This window comes from Meleagris gallopavo, chromosome 1 (assembly GCF_905368555.1).
Source record: "Meleagris gallopavo chromosome 1, MGAL_WU_HG_1.1, whole genome shotgun sequence".
Classification (NCBI taxonomy): domain Eukaryota; kingdom Metazoa; phylum Chordata; class Aves; order Galliformes; family Phasianidae; genus Meleagris; species Meleagris gallopavo.
The window spans coordinates 96,789,185-96,802,984 of record NC_139404.1 but is presented as its reverse complement, the minus strand read 5'-3'; the positions used below and the strand labels follow the sequence as shown (position 1 = coordinate 96,802,984).

The window sequence follows — 13,800 nt, the reverse complement described above, 5'->3', positions numbered from 1 at the left end:
GCTGTCTATGGGTACTTACAGGATTTGGAATACTGCTACTCTCCCAACCTTTGTGTGTTTTGTAAAGCCAATGGCAGTTGTTCGAGGTTTCTTCTCTCTCTCATGCATAGGGGAACTATGATGGATGTCTGAAAATTCTACAAATGAATTTCCACGGTAACCATGTTTGGGTTTTTTAGTGATATTAGCCAAGTTAGAAACTTCTTATGTGAATAAAACTGTAAGATCAATTTAAAATGTATGTTCTTTGAAGCCAAATATGGAATTTGAGGTTATAAGAACTAGTGGGAAATTAATATTGTTTTTTTTTTTAAGGGGTGCATATTCTTCCTATCCTTTTGGCTCTGTTTAAATGGAAGGCAAACTCATTTTGCCAGGCTGAAGTTCCAGTCACTCACGCAGTGTCGAGAGGAACCTCAGTCAAGCTTAGCGTAATTCAGTGTTCCAGAGCCAAGGCAGCACTGAGAAGTTCTGTAGCTCTTAAAAAAGACACCTGCATGAGCATACTTGCTCTGTCAGCTTCACTCACCTCTCCTTTGTAGGTCTACTTAGAGCATGGACTGCCAGAGTTGTGTTTTGTTTACTTGTACGTGCAAACGAATGCACAAACTGTTTCTAATGTGTCTGAGAAATCCAGTGCTGAATGTATTGCAGCTGAATTAGACCAACAAAAAGCAGACTGTGGCAGCTTTCTAAAGCAGGGAAATAAAAATGGCTCTGTTGGGGAAGGAAGTGCTTAGAGAGATGTATAAGCATTTATATGTACTTCATTTTGGAAGGTCCTTGCTTCTGGATAAAAAGGACTTCATTGCTCTGGGGTTATCAACTGCTGCTACGGTCCTCCTAACTCCAGCAAACTCAGTAGGCTTTAGCCATCATAGACAGATCTTTGAAAAAGAGGGGAAAACTGGTGGAATGTACGTTGATATTTGTTAGATGTTCTGTTTTGGTCAGAAATAGGTGTGTTTTCTTGCACTCTGATACTACCCAGAAGCTTCCAACATGGTTTAGACCCATACAGTGCGCATGATGAGAGGTCCTGGTGAACAGTGGAGGAGTGAAATTACTATAGTCAGTGTGCAGTGAACAGAAGCAGCCTAGTTTCAGATGTTTAGATGTCAGATTGAAGTAGGTCTTTGGCAACTGAGATGCCTCTTACTTGTCATTAGTTTGCTTTTTGTTTGTGAGTGGGCCTTTTTCATGATCTCATCTTACATGTAGGTAATACAGAAATGAATTTTTTAGTTCACTGAAGTTATGAGTAGTTTGAGATTATTTTGTTTTCCAGGCTCATGTTGTAAATAGGTAGTTCATGAGAATTTGTTTTATAGGTAGGAATGGTGCCTATTGTCTGCAGCTTGATGGTGAAGTATACTGAGGTTCTTTGTTTTTTAAATGGAGCTCCTAAATTGTGGTTATATTAAAGAAAAAGCTATTGCTCAGGACGATCAGCTTTAGGCACTTTGTTCTCAGCTTTTTTTCTTTTTTTTACCAGTACTATAATTTTGAGAAAGAGAAAGTCATTTCATGGAAGGGTAGTTCAGATGCACATTTTCCATAATTTGCAAGTACGGACTCCTGCAGAATTACAGCTGACAGTACAATCAATGGAGGAAAACGTCTCTTATTAACAGCTCTGTGCTTCTAAGAACACTTCTAGTGCTCTCCAAGGCTTATGAAGTCACTATGTCAAGGGGTTCTTACAGCATTCAGCTAGCCATGATGGAGTGCAAAACAATTTGTAATTAAAAATGATTGGATGAGCTTTACTGTGCAAAAATTAAACTCATAATCAAATTTGCCAGTAAAAGAAAGGAAGATGTTTAAAGAGAGGTTTTAATGGCACTACCTGGAAAAGCAAAGATCTTACTTGGATATCCTTATCAAATAGCTGAAAGTTGGTGCAAAACTGTTGTAAATATGACCACCTTTCTCATGATTGATCTGTAACGAATATAAATAGAACTTGCTCTTGGAAAGTATCTATTTGCTTTAAGGTAATCAAAGGCAAACAAACTGTTTAATTGGAAAAAAAATACTCTGCATGTTACATTGAGATATATTAGCAAAAAGGCATATGTTGTTGTTCCGTGTTCCTTTGAACTGATCGTGTTTCATCAGGCAGTTGACAAAACCAATTTGCATTCAATGTTCATTTTGTTTCTCAAATATAAAAATGAATTACAAGAACAGAGTTCTGTCTATTTAGAATTTTCATTTTGGATTATTTTTTTTTTTAAACAATTATGAGTGGTTTGTTTTGGTCTGAATGGAAATGGCAGTCATTTACCGATGTCCACCCTCATTTGCTTCTCCTTTCTCAACAGCAAATTACAGAGTTGGGATGTATTGGATCTTCCAGTCCTCCCTCTTGTTCAATTGGTCAAGATCAGTATAAAAGCAATACTAATATCTTCAGATTTTGACTTCTTATCCATATGCTTTTTGCCATGGTGTTTATTTTAGTTCAGTGGAAATACTTTCTGCATCAGTGTTTTAGAAACCACACTACCTAGAATTTCGTCCCTACCTTCATATTTTAAAGAAAGAGGCTCTCTTTCTTCTTACAGTGTGCAGTATTCTATAGTCTTGTTCCTGCTCTTCTTCAGAACGCCACGCTTTTGAGACAGCTTCCCAGGCAGCTTGGATAACTTGTCTGCCTTCGCTTACCATCTTCACTTCCTTAAATCTGTCTTTTCTCTACAAAATTCCTTTTCTGCTCAGCTGTCCCTGTCTTGTCTTAGTTTGTAAGCAATTCGGGGTAACAGTCTGAATTTATAGGTATATAAAATGTTTTACAATAGTAATTATGCCATACAGTGTATCCCAGCAAATGTCAAGCACAGACATACTTGTTCCCATAAACCTGGCAGAATATAAAGAAGGCAAGTGGAATTAGCATCCCAGCAGGTTATTCTTGGTAAGCCAAACTGTTCACCTTTAGAAAATACTGAAATCCTGGTTTGTGTGATTTAAGGAAAGACCAAAGGGACTTTGGAAGGAAATCAGGTTAAGTTTTGTTTGCAGTGAAGCAGAAATCAGACCCAGTAAACTCAATCTCCCTAATTTGATGAGTGGGAGGGGAAAGTATGTTTTAAAAAAAAAAAAAAAAAAAGTGGAGCACGTGCAGGAATAAGCCTGCTGTTTGGGCTCACAAGGCTATCTCATTAAGGCAGCTGAGACAGAAAGCTTTCTTTGTTTCACTGAACTAGGTCTTGGGTTTATGTTTAACTGTTCTTTGGGACAGGTAATTTCTCTGCTTTAAAATTCCAATTCAAAAATTTCCGTGTTCATGTTGGCTTTGGCACCAGTCTCTATCGTGATTCAATAAATAACCAAGTGTTGTCATCCTGATAATCAGTTTTTCTAAGAGCAGTGTTTTCTTCCCCTGTTCTGGTCTTTCTGGTCAATCTTCTGTGTGTACTTACTGAATGAAAACAGCTTGCAACAGGGTAGAGATACCTTTGTTGTACTAGCCAGGAAGGGAAGAGGCTTTTCCTAACTCATTAGGAGCAGCAAAACGAGAGAAGGGGAGCCCTTTTGCAGTGTATTTTAGCCCTTCTGTACCCCTTTCTCCCTATCATACGTGGTTTTCAATATTGGTTTTTTTTTTTTCTTCTAAGAGGAAAAGAAAACGTGTTTATTCTGGAGGCCAATTCTAAGGTTTCTAATTGTTGGCCAGCAGACCTCACGTTATTGATGTGCTTAGCATCTCACAGGTATAGATACATAGATTTTTAAACTTCGTATAAGTTACGATTTCCTGAGGGAAAGAGGACAAATAGAAAAGGCTGTGAATCTGGCGAAAGGCAAGCAACATACATAATCTATGTTTTGGCATGTGATTTGTTGGAGCTACTTCAGTGGGTTTTGATTAATTTTTATTATGATGACTTGTCAAGTGCAAGCCTCAAGAGTGCAGCTGGGTTTTTTTTTGTCTGGGGAGCAGTGCAAAAACATAGCGGATTTCCTGTGTGAGAGGTGCCTGAATATTTTGTTAAAAACAGATGTTTGTGCAAACATGAGCAATGGAAGGACACAATAAGCGGTTAGGCTATGTGGGCAGAAGCGAAAGAGTTACTAATGTCTGTAGAACTCAAATGAGAAATTTTAAACCACGTGTAGAGTAAGAGAAAAACAATTTAACTTGAAGTGGAGGTCTAAATAGGCACCGTCTTGAAGGGAAATGATTACAGTAACAGCTGTGCTCTGTGTAGTGCAGAATGGTGGTTTGGTGTTTGTAATGTAGAAGCATTGGGAGTTGAAGACTAAACGAAGGTAACTGCTACGGAGAAATGAGAGGACAAGTAATATTTTAGAAATGCAGAATGCAATGTCAACGTTGTCATGAGTAGGGGGACAGCAGTAATACGGGAACAATTGTATTGGTTTGTATTGACTGATTAATTTTTTTTTTTTTAGGACAGGGTGAGAAAACCCATCACCTCTATTCTGGCGTGTTACCCCTTACCAGCTTGTTCAACTCTTACACAGTGATCAAGCTCTGATATTATCAGAAACTAACCCCATAAATATAATCAATTTTAGGGGAAAACTTAGTCTAGTCTCTTGAAACATCCTTTAGAAGTAAGAAAGACTTGTTTTCATGAACTAGTAAGAAAGTCATCCATTAGCTGTTAAAATTGTTCTCCGTTTTCAGTTTCTACATTCTGACTTAATATATTTATTTTTGGCAGGGTGGAGTGAAAAGCAGATTGATAGAGCTCCAGCACTGATGCTTTCAAGGTATGAGTTTCTGACCGTGAACTTGAAAAGAAACCTACTACACTTTTTTTTTGTTTATTTCCTTCACATCTAAATCACACTAGCTTTGGTCCTTATCCTTCCTAAGAATTCTGAGTCAGATTATGGTTTATTTCACATGCCCAGATAATTTTTGATCCGAGATTGTTAGCTTGGCATCTGCTGAAAGCATCCCAAGAAGCTGGAGACACGATCAACTGACTGCTAGAACTTCTGGCCTTCTCTTGATAAATGGATTTTAAATTGTATTTGGTTGTTTCAGAAGAGTGGAGGCAGTTCCCTCCCTACTGTATTCCCTACTGCTTTTCTTTTGTTGCACTTTTTGACTTGTACCTCTGCTGATCCAGTGTCATTCACTTCAGTGTTAATTTGATATTTGTGAGTCATCTATCAGTTCAGTTAGGTTCTGCAGATATGCATGAGCTTGAACTCGTAAGATACCACATTGATGTTATCCTTAGTAAAGTTCCTTGGTATCATTCACTGGCCAAGTTTAGCAACAAAGGTAGAATGAAAACCTTTGGCTTTATGGCTTTATTCTTTTAACCATTCTAAAAACAAAAAACAAAAACCCAGCATATGATATTTAGTAAGAATATATGCAGCCAATGGAACTTAACTTTTATCTTCTGGTTGCTGACAATGCCTTACTATATATTGATTCAGAAAACACCGGAGTTGCATATTGATGGTATATTGAGCTGGGAAATGATTCTGTCAAGGAAAGATGGCTTTATATAATACAAAGGACATGGGTTGTGACCCATCAGCTGTGCTCGGATCTCTACCAGGGCAGACTAAGTTAGAAATAATATCTAGCCTGATCAGCTAAATTGACAGAGTGGTGGTTTTGGGTGCTGTTAGATAATGGCTTTATACTCTACAATGCATAGGAGACTTCAAGTTGCATAAACTGTCTTTATTTACTGTGCTCATGACAGAGTTGCTTTGTTTATGACAGTTTCCTTCTGTCTGTGCTTAACCAGTAGGCATTAAATAGACAGCCTGAAATTGTAATTACAATTCTGGGTTATTCCTGTGTTGTTTCCCACCCACTCTGCAATGTTAGGCTTACAGAAAGGAATTTACTGTCTTCCCCCTATTGCATTTGTTACTGCTAGTTTAATTTGTTAGACTTTCAGCACGTGGCAAAACAGATCACCTGCTGTGCAGTTGTGTGTTGAGCAACTTGAGGAACAGGCAAGCTGGTACAATCATTCTGGTCTAGTTTAGAATAGGAAATCTTGTTCTGTGCCCTGAATAATAACTGATTATATTGTAAACTGCATTCAAATCTTGAATGTGAACATGCTTTCATTAAGTTCTAGAACTCCAACTTGGCTGGACTCTAATACTGGTGATCTATTACTGTTTTTCACAATGTGTGTCCGTTTATTGTGTCCCTAATTCCGCAATATTAAGATATGTTGCATAAAATTTGATGCCTCTTTGGTGCAAGGATCTCTGTGTGCATAATTTTCCCATTATTTTGGTATCCTATTAAAATCCATAGATCTAATTTGTCAGTAAAAGTAAGTTTTAAAAAATGAGTGGAATTACTGTTTTACCATTTGTCTAAATGTTATTTTGACTTCAAAAATTTCTTGATTTGAGATTTCACATAAACATGAAAAAAGACGTTTTTTTTTAAAAAAAACTGACATAAAAATAGTGCCTTTATGGAATTAGAGCAGCCAGCCAGTACTTCAAGATCAGTTGTTGTGGACTACTTTACTGAATTGATCAGACAGAGGTACTCTCTTCATTGTGCTAGCTGACATTTGGTTTTGTTGTTCTACTGGCTAACCATTCATTCTTTGCAGTTAGTCATTACCTCCTTTTAAAAGACAACACACTGGAAATAGCTTACATTTACATCGTCAGGCTCTCTTTGCTGAGAGCTTTGACTCTGCCCATTAGAGTCTTCTGTAGGGAAATAAAATAGACATTTCATGTCTGAAATGCAATTCTATGTTGTCACAGTGTTGTTTTTTTTTTAAAAAAAAAAAAGACTAAATCATCCCACTGCCCTTTGATAGTGGTGTACTATACTGTATCCCTTTGACTTGAAAAGCATGCAGTTTGATCCCAAATTCAGAAGTAGCTGAAGCCCCCTGCTCCTGCAGGGGTTGCAGAGGGTGAGCTTGTATTTAGCAGGAGGAAAAAAAAAAAAAAGCTGCTGACCTGTTTTAGTTCAGACTAATCTTCCTAATCAAATCAAATGGAAAGTTTGTAATATAAGGAAAGGCCTGATATGATACACAATTGACTTATTTACAAGCTCAATTGAAGTGAAAGAATTTTTGTGCATTGAACTTCTTTTGAGTGCGCTAATAAACTTAAGCTATTGAATTCCAAATAGGCTTGATTTAAAGTGTTGGTTAACTATACCACTTACAAACAGGTGTTTCTTCAAATGATTTTGGATGTAAGATGTCTTGTACGTTTTCATGTGTTTGATTCTCAGAGAGTGTCGTTAATTTGCAGATGTTGAATGAACCTCTGATGTTTTTAATCTTGAATCATAATCATTGCCTGATATTTGTGCATATGTGTATTTTATTTTTTTTTCCTTCCTTACACTTGAGTGTCTGGGTAAGAGGGTGTTGAGGGAGAGACCTTATTGCTCTCTTCCAGTACCTGAAAGGTGCTTACAGTGAGAGGGGTGTTGGTCTCTTCTCACTGGTGACAGGTGACAGGATGAGGACAAATGGCCTCAAGTTGCACCGGGGAAGTTTAGTTTGGAATCAGGAAGAACTTCTTTACAGAAAGGGTAGTTAAGCACTGGAATAGGCTCTCCAGGGAGGTGGTTGAGTCACCATCCCCGAATGTGTTTAAAAACTGTTTGGATGTGGTGCTCAGGGACATGATTTAGCAGAAGGTTGTTAGAGTAGTACGGTTAGGTTGCGGTTGGACATCTTTGGATGATCTTTAAGGTCTTCCAACCGTAGCAATTCTATGATTCTATGTGTGCAGCCTTTTGTAATTTAGGAAAGATAGAAATAGCATTTTAATATGTCTTCTTCCATTTTACTCTAAGAGGTTAAAAAAAATAAGTTAACAGAATTGTATTGCCCTAAGGTCTAAAATTTAACTCAGTTTGATCTTAAACAGTGACTGTTTTAGGATATCATGAATCAGTATGAGAGCTAAAAACACCTATGCTGTTGTGCTGAGAAGCTTGCAGGCTTCAGGAGTGGTTTGTGTCTGGCTGTAGTAACTCAGGTGATACTGTAGCATAAAAGTGGCAGTCTAATCCCTGTAAAGAATGTTATTGAAAAGGAGCCTTCTTAAGCTGGTGTTGTTTTCCTGCCTTATTCCTTTAAGCCTCTTCATTACTGACTGAGCCAACCCAGTCAAATGACTAGTGTCATATCTGTACAGAAGGTAGATGGAGGAAAAAATCATTAAACATGTTAAAACAGAAACATGGTAAAGATGGATGTGTGACGACAATGTTTTACTGGCCATGTCTGAGATTCCCATGTACAAGTTAAGCAGTTTACTCCTAAATGAGTTCCAACAAAAGCTTTATACCAACATGAACAGGAGTATTCATAGGCATAGCGCTCTCTAAATATAACTGCTCCCAGTCATGTCTAGACTAACATCAGAAGTGTGCTTGTGCAAGCCATGCTGTTCTTCAGGTTCTAGTTATTAGAAGGAGCATCTCAGCTTTGTGATGGTGTTGCAGGTTTGAATGTTGTGTGTCTTTGTGTTACTCAGTACACCTTTTCTTTCTCCTGTTTGTGTCAGAAGGTGTCCATTGCAATTGACCAGCAAGATAAATATTCTTCAGCACGTTTCAAGCTTTGAGAATGTATCAGTAGATGAGTGGATTGATAGATCAGTAAATGACTTCCATTTCTAACTGTTCTTACTCAACCTCTGAGTTTTAATGATTATTTCAACTGTTGCTGTAGTGTTTAACCTGCTCAATTGCACAACTTTCAGCATTAGAGAAGCTTTCTAGGAGAAGACTGTTGTCCTCATTACAGAAGAAGTTAGTTTGATTGCATTCTGCATAGATCATGTGTTACAAGTTCTTTTTGTTTTATTACTTACTAGCCACAGCTAGTAAGGATAAATGAGCGTTTAGAAGTGGACCTACAGTTGCTATATAAAGCTAAGCAGCTCAGAATACATGACTACATAAACTGAGGTCTTGATTCTGTAGCAGTGGTCTCCTTCTGGATTTGTGACTTAATATTATTGAATAGTACAAAAAAGATTGCAGAAAGTGGTATCTTCCATTTGCTTTTCATTTAATGTAATTGCTTCTTATTTGTTTGACAACCTGCCGAACTTCTTTTGGTAATGTAAACAAGCAGAGGTCAGCTGCTCTTAAAGGTGGGAAGTACTTAAACTTAGAATGCACCGATGTAAAGAAAATATAGTATTTCTGATAAGTGTACTAAGAGGGAGGAAAAAACAGCAACCAGTACCAGGAGCTTTGATCAAATGCCAGCTCTTACATCAGTCCTCTTTGTAATCTTTCTTGCTGATCTGTGACCTTGACCTTGTGTTTGTGTTTGTATGTCAAATCTATTTTAGGGATGAGCAAACTAAGTTCAGTTTAGTAGGATTTATACTGCAGCTTCATAGGATGCCTCGGTATAATATAAAAATATTCTAGTTCTTCTATTTGTGTGTATAAATTATGCATACATGTATATGTGTAGTACACATTTTTTAAATTCTACTTAGGAGATGCTTCTTAAAGGCATCTTCATCTGACTAGTCAAGTCATCTTTGTTCAAGAGACAGTCTGCCTGTGTTTCTTCCTAGGGAATCTCAACAGGTACTTCTGTTGTTTGCTTTTGGCAGAAGAGTGGCTTGACTCTAAAAAGTAGGCCTACACACTTCTCCACACACATCTCTCAGACATCCCCACATGGAGAACAGTGAAGCAAACATTCTGTGGCTTTTTGGGAGGTTCCTTTGGTGACATTGAGGCCCTTAGTCCTACTTGCCCAGTAGGAGCTTTATGTAAGAACACTTGTGTCAATGGAAGGAAGGTGATGAGCAAGCAGCTGAAGGTCCATGGAATCATGTGTTCTGGCAGCAGCTTCACTCTTAAATCAGGCAAATTTCTGTAGAACCATGTTTTTATATACATCTAAATGTGCAGCTTCTGAACTTGTCTGTTTTATTTATTACTGGACTTCATGGTGGCTGAGATTGACTTTTTCCTACAAAATGATGAGACTCACTATCAGCCAGTTAATGATTTGTTGGTGCTGCGATTGTTCAACAGGGTTCTTGGGCACAGGCTTAATTTTACATGTATGCAAACGTGGAAGAGAAGCTGGTTTTATATCTGGCATTGTAGGCATATGATTTTATAAAGGCTTAGTAAACTTGTTTGTTTGAGATGCACTTTGAAAGGTGGGCTCAAATTAGCTGATGCTTAAAATGCTTGTCTTTTTTTTTTTTTTTTTTCCCCCAACATAAAATATGAGAAATTATTTCAAAATGTTTCCCTTTGTACTGAAGGGTAGTTAAACATTTCCACTTGCCGGCCTTCCATTATTCTTACAGTGGCTTTTCAGCAGCATAAACAAAGTAAGAGTTTTCATTGTTTTTTAGCTAAGTCAGTATTTTAGCTGTTTCAACTTGACTCGAGGTTTAGGTCAGTATGACTCATGGACACGTGTGCAGCACAATTCCTAAAGTTTGAGAGTATTGTTAAGACATCATCTCTATACATCAATATATTAAAAGGCTTTCAGTATTTTAGTTGGAAATTGATGAGTATTTTCAAGTAAACTCTGGCACAGTTTAAAGATGAGAAATTTCTGTGACATTCTTCATGGGATGTTATCTTTTTCTCCCCAAATTTCACTTAAATTTGTTCGTATGTTATAAATTCATTTCTGTTGATGTTTTTGCTGCTTAGGAGAAAAAAATCAATTTTGTAATTGAACTAGAAAAAACCTTCTAGTTAATGCGGGCTTTTCCTTTTCCACTTAGCTGAAATTACGTGAGCCTTTTCTGTGTCCTTAGCCTTTGGAAACATGACCTACAAAAGGCTCAAGTCTCATTAAAATAGAAACAATATTGTTCTTTCACTTAAATGAAAATAAAAAGGAATCTATCTATATCTATATATAAATATATAGATTTGAGATGAGGCATATGTCATTCTGGAAGTAATGCCTCCTTTTATTTCCATGGAAGTTACAACAGATACAGAGAGCACAATAACACTACTTGAGCAAGTTCTCAGCTACAAAACACTATTTTTCAACATAGTCAACACCATCAGCTATGCATTTTTACCAGTGATATGCAGGAGCCTGTATACATATATGTATGGAAAAAAAACATCTGTTCCAGCAGAGTTGACTCACTGTTTCACAGCAGCTGTCATCATGTGTTGCTAGGAAAACATGGCCTACACAATAAATTTTTCATCAGGCCCAAGAGATGGAAGACAGAAGTCACCAAACCCAGACCATGCAATTGGTGTGGTGCGACAGTCTAGCCAAGATTGGCAATGTGCTCCTCAGTCTTCAAACTGATACGGGGCTTGACATTTTTGTGTTGCAGAAGAATGGTTACCTTCTTCTCTGGCCTGACTCTGGAAGTTCAAGCCTTCAGCTTAGTCAATGTTGCAATGTAGTGCAATGGTCAGAGTTGGTTTGTCTGGGTTTCAGAATATTGACAAGAATCGCCCCTTTCCTATCCCAAAAGACAGCACACATCCTTTTACCCACTGAGGGCTGCATCTTGAACTTTTTCTTCAATGGGAAATTCACCTGTTGTTACTCCATGGACTGCCACTTTGACACATAGTGGTAAAATCACATCTCCTTACCAGTAATGATACAATTAGTGAAACTGTCATCTTCAACCTTGTATTGGTTCAGTAGGTCCTGACAAACTTTCATATAGTGTTTTCTGTTTCTCTGTGAGAAATGATGGGACTTGATGTGTGCAAAGTTGATGGTATTCCAACATTGCCACTATTGTTCTCAATGCGTTGAATTCCATATTCAGCTTTGTTACAACCAGGGAATTGTGTACACACTTACTTGTATGAGTGAGCTGGTTATGTTGTGCCAGCTACCCATGGCCATCCAGAACGTGGCTTGTCTTTCACATTGGTATCACCACTGCTGACATGCATCACCTCCTATCTGTTGCGTGACAACAAAATGTAGTGGAATATTGTCAGGAAGGTTGAGTCTCTATCACCATACCACCAATATCTACCTCTGACATCATGGACCAGCATAATAAAATTGGGGGCATTACTTTTGGAGTAGCCCTTGTGCATAAATAATTTAATAGTATGTGAGTGTGATCCTATACTTTACTATGGAATTACTGTTTGGGTTTTTTTACTGTTAATTGAAACCTATTCTGCAGAAAGTTTAGAAATTATCCCGTTCATAGCTAGCCATGAGACACTTGGTACCAAGTGGAACACATCTCTTACTTTCAGTAAAAACTGCCTTGTTTTCAGTCAGGTGTAGCTTGGCCTTTGTGCAACCAGTTATTGGTTAAAATAACATAAAATGACTTAGGACAAATCACTGGGTACGTACAGTTACTTCACCAAATCCGAGAAATACGCCATTGTGTGGTGAAATGGTTGCACTGTCAGTTACCTCCAACACGTAGAAGGTCAGAAATGTGTGGAAATATGTTATCTATATGCAATAATCATAAGGCAAAACCATGATTGTCCTGAAGTCACTTTATATTAATCACTTTATATTAATCAAGTTGCATTCTTGGGGAGTTGATGCTGTTAAGAGCAAAATCAGTTGTTTGTTAGGGGGAGGTGGTGAAATATAAGTATGGTTGTTAGATTTCTTTTAATTACATAAGTAATTATGAAGTAATTGATGTATGAAGATTGGGAAGATGCATCCTCTGTCCACTCCACTGTACCTATCAGTATATTTTATTAAATAAATGATAATTTTTTTGAGCCTGTTTGCTTTTGGTATCCTTGGTATTTGTGGAGAAACAACTTACAAGGCAGTCCTAGATTTTGAATATTCACTTCCTTCACATGTGGTATTTAGAAACTGATATTGCTCTTACTAGAGCTGGCAAGAACATGTGTTTTTGAATGAAAGGAGATCCTGATCAAAAAACGAACTCAAAGGTACCCTTTGCATCACAGTTACAAATACTACTGAAGAAACAGTTCTTTTTATTTCAGTGATAAGAAGTATATGTGTGTGGGTCTCTGCAAAGGAATTGACTGAAATTTACATGAAACACTCAGTTATAGGTGTACATCAAAAGTGGCATGGGTATCTGTAAGCTATGGGGTAGCCAACATTGCTAGGGCTTTTGGTCTTCTGTGTGAAGATACTTTGCCTCTTAATTTGACGTGCTCCAGCTTCTGCATCTCTCCTCACATGTGCAGAAAATGTCCCCCGTCTGCTCTATTGCCTCCCTGAAAGAGTATCTGCCTAAAAATGGAAATGCCTTTTTTTCCAGACCTCCTTTAAAAGACAGAGAAATACTTTATTCCCCCTTGACATACAATGTATTGTCCCTTGTCCCACAGCTCCTTGTTGCCATGCAGTGGTATGATGTGGCCTGGGTGGAGAAGACCACATGAAGTCTGAGGAGCAGAATGATGCTAAGCTTGGATGTCTGAATGCCTTGCTTCACACCTGTCAGGAGCAATGTATAAACAGTCACCCCTTTCACATACAACTCAGAGGCCACAGCTGACATCTGCACTCATTTACATTTTAGCATTTAGTATTTACATTTTAGTAGGCCTTAAAACAAAAGCCCAAATATTAAATAACCTGTCAGCACAGTTCAGTTATTTTTCTCCATTCACTTGTTGGTTCACTAATAGTTGTATTTTTTCCCTAAGGAAAAAGCATTTCTTGTCTGCTGTGGTGTTAGTTCTGTGTTTGCACCAATTGTCTGTTACTTAGGACGTTGTAGTTCGTGTGCTTTAATAAAATGATATCTCTTTGCATTCCTTCAGGTTATTGTGTCAGCGTTTAGGGGATCAGTCTTCTGCAGAACTTACCAAAACCTGACTGTTTAAGC

General features: G+C 37.7%; 1 protein-coding gene across 9 annotated transcripts in view; it reads left to right on the top strand.

Moving 5' to 3' along the window:
- NRIP1 (nuclear receptor interacting protein 1) overlaps positions 1 to 13,800 on the top strand; it is a 70,471-nt gene that overhangs the window by 41,862 nt on the left and 14,809 nt on the right. For 7 of the 9 annotated variants that reach the window (XM_085241198.1, XM_085241218.1, XM_085241224.1 and 4 more), the window contains one exon: positions 4,698 to 4,746. The exons of the other annotated variants lie outside the window; for them this stretch is intronic. The gene's annotated coding sequence lies outside the window, so the exon portion shown is untranslated. The remainder of the gene's footprint in view (positions 1 to 4,697; positions 4,747 to 13,800) is intronic. 9 annotated transcript variants of the gene reach the window in all.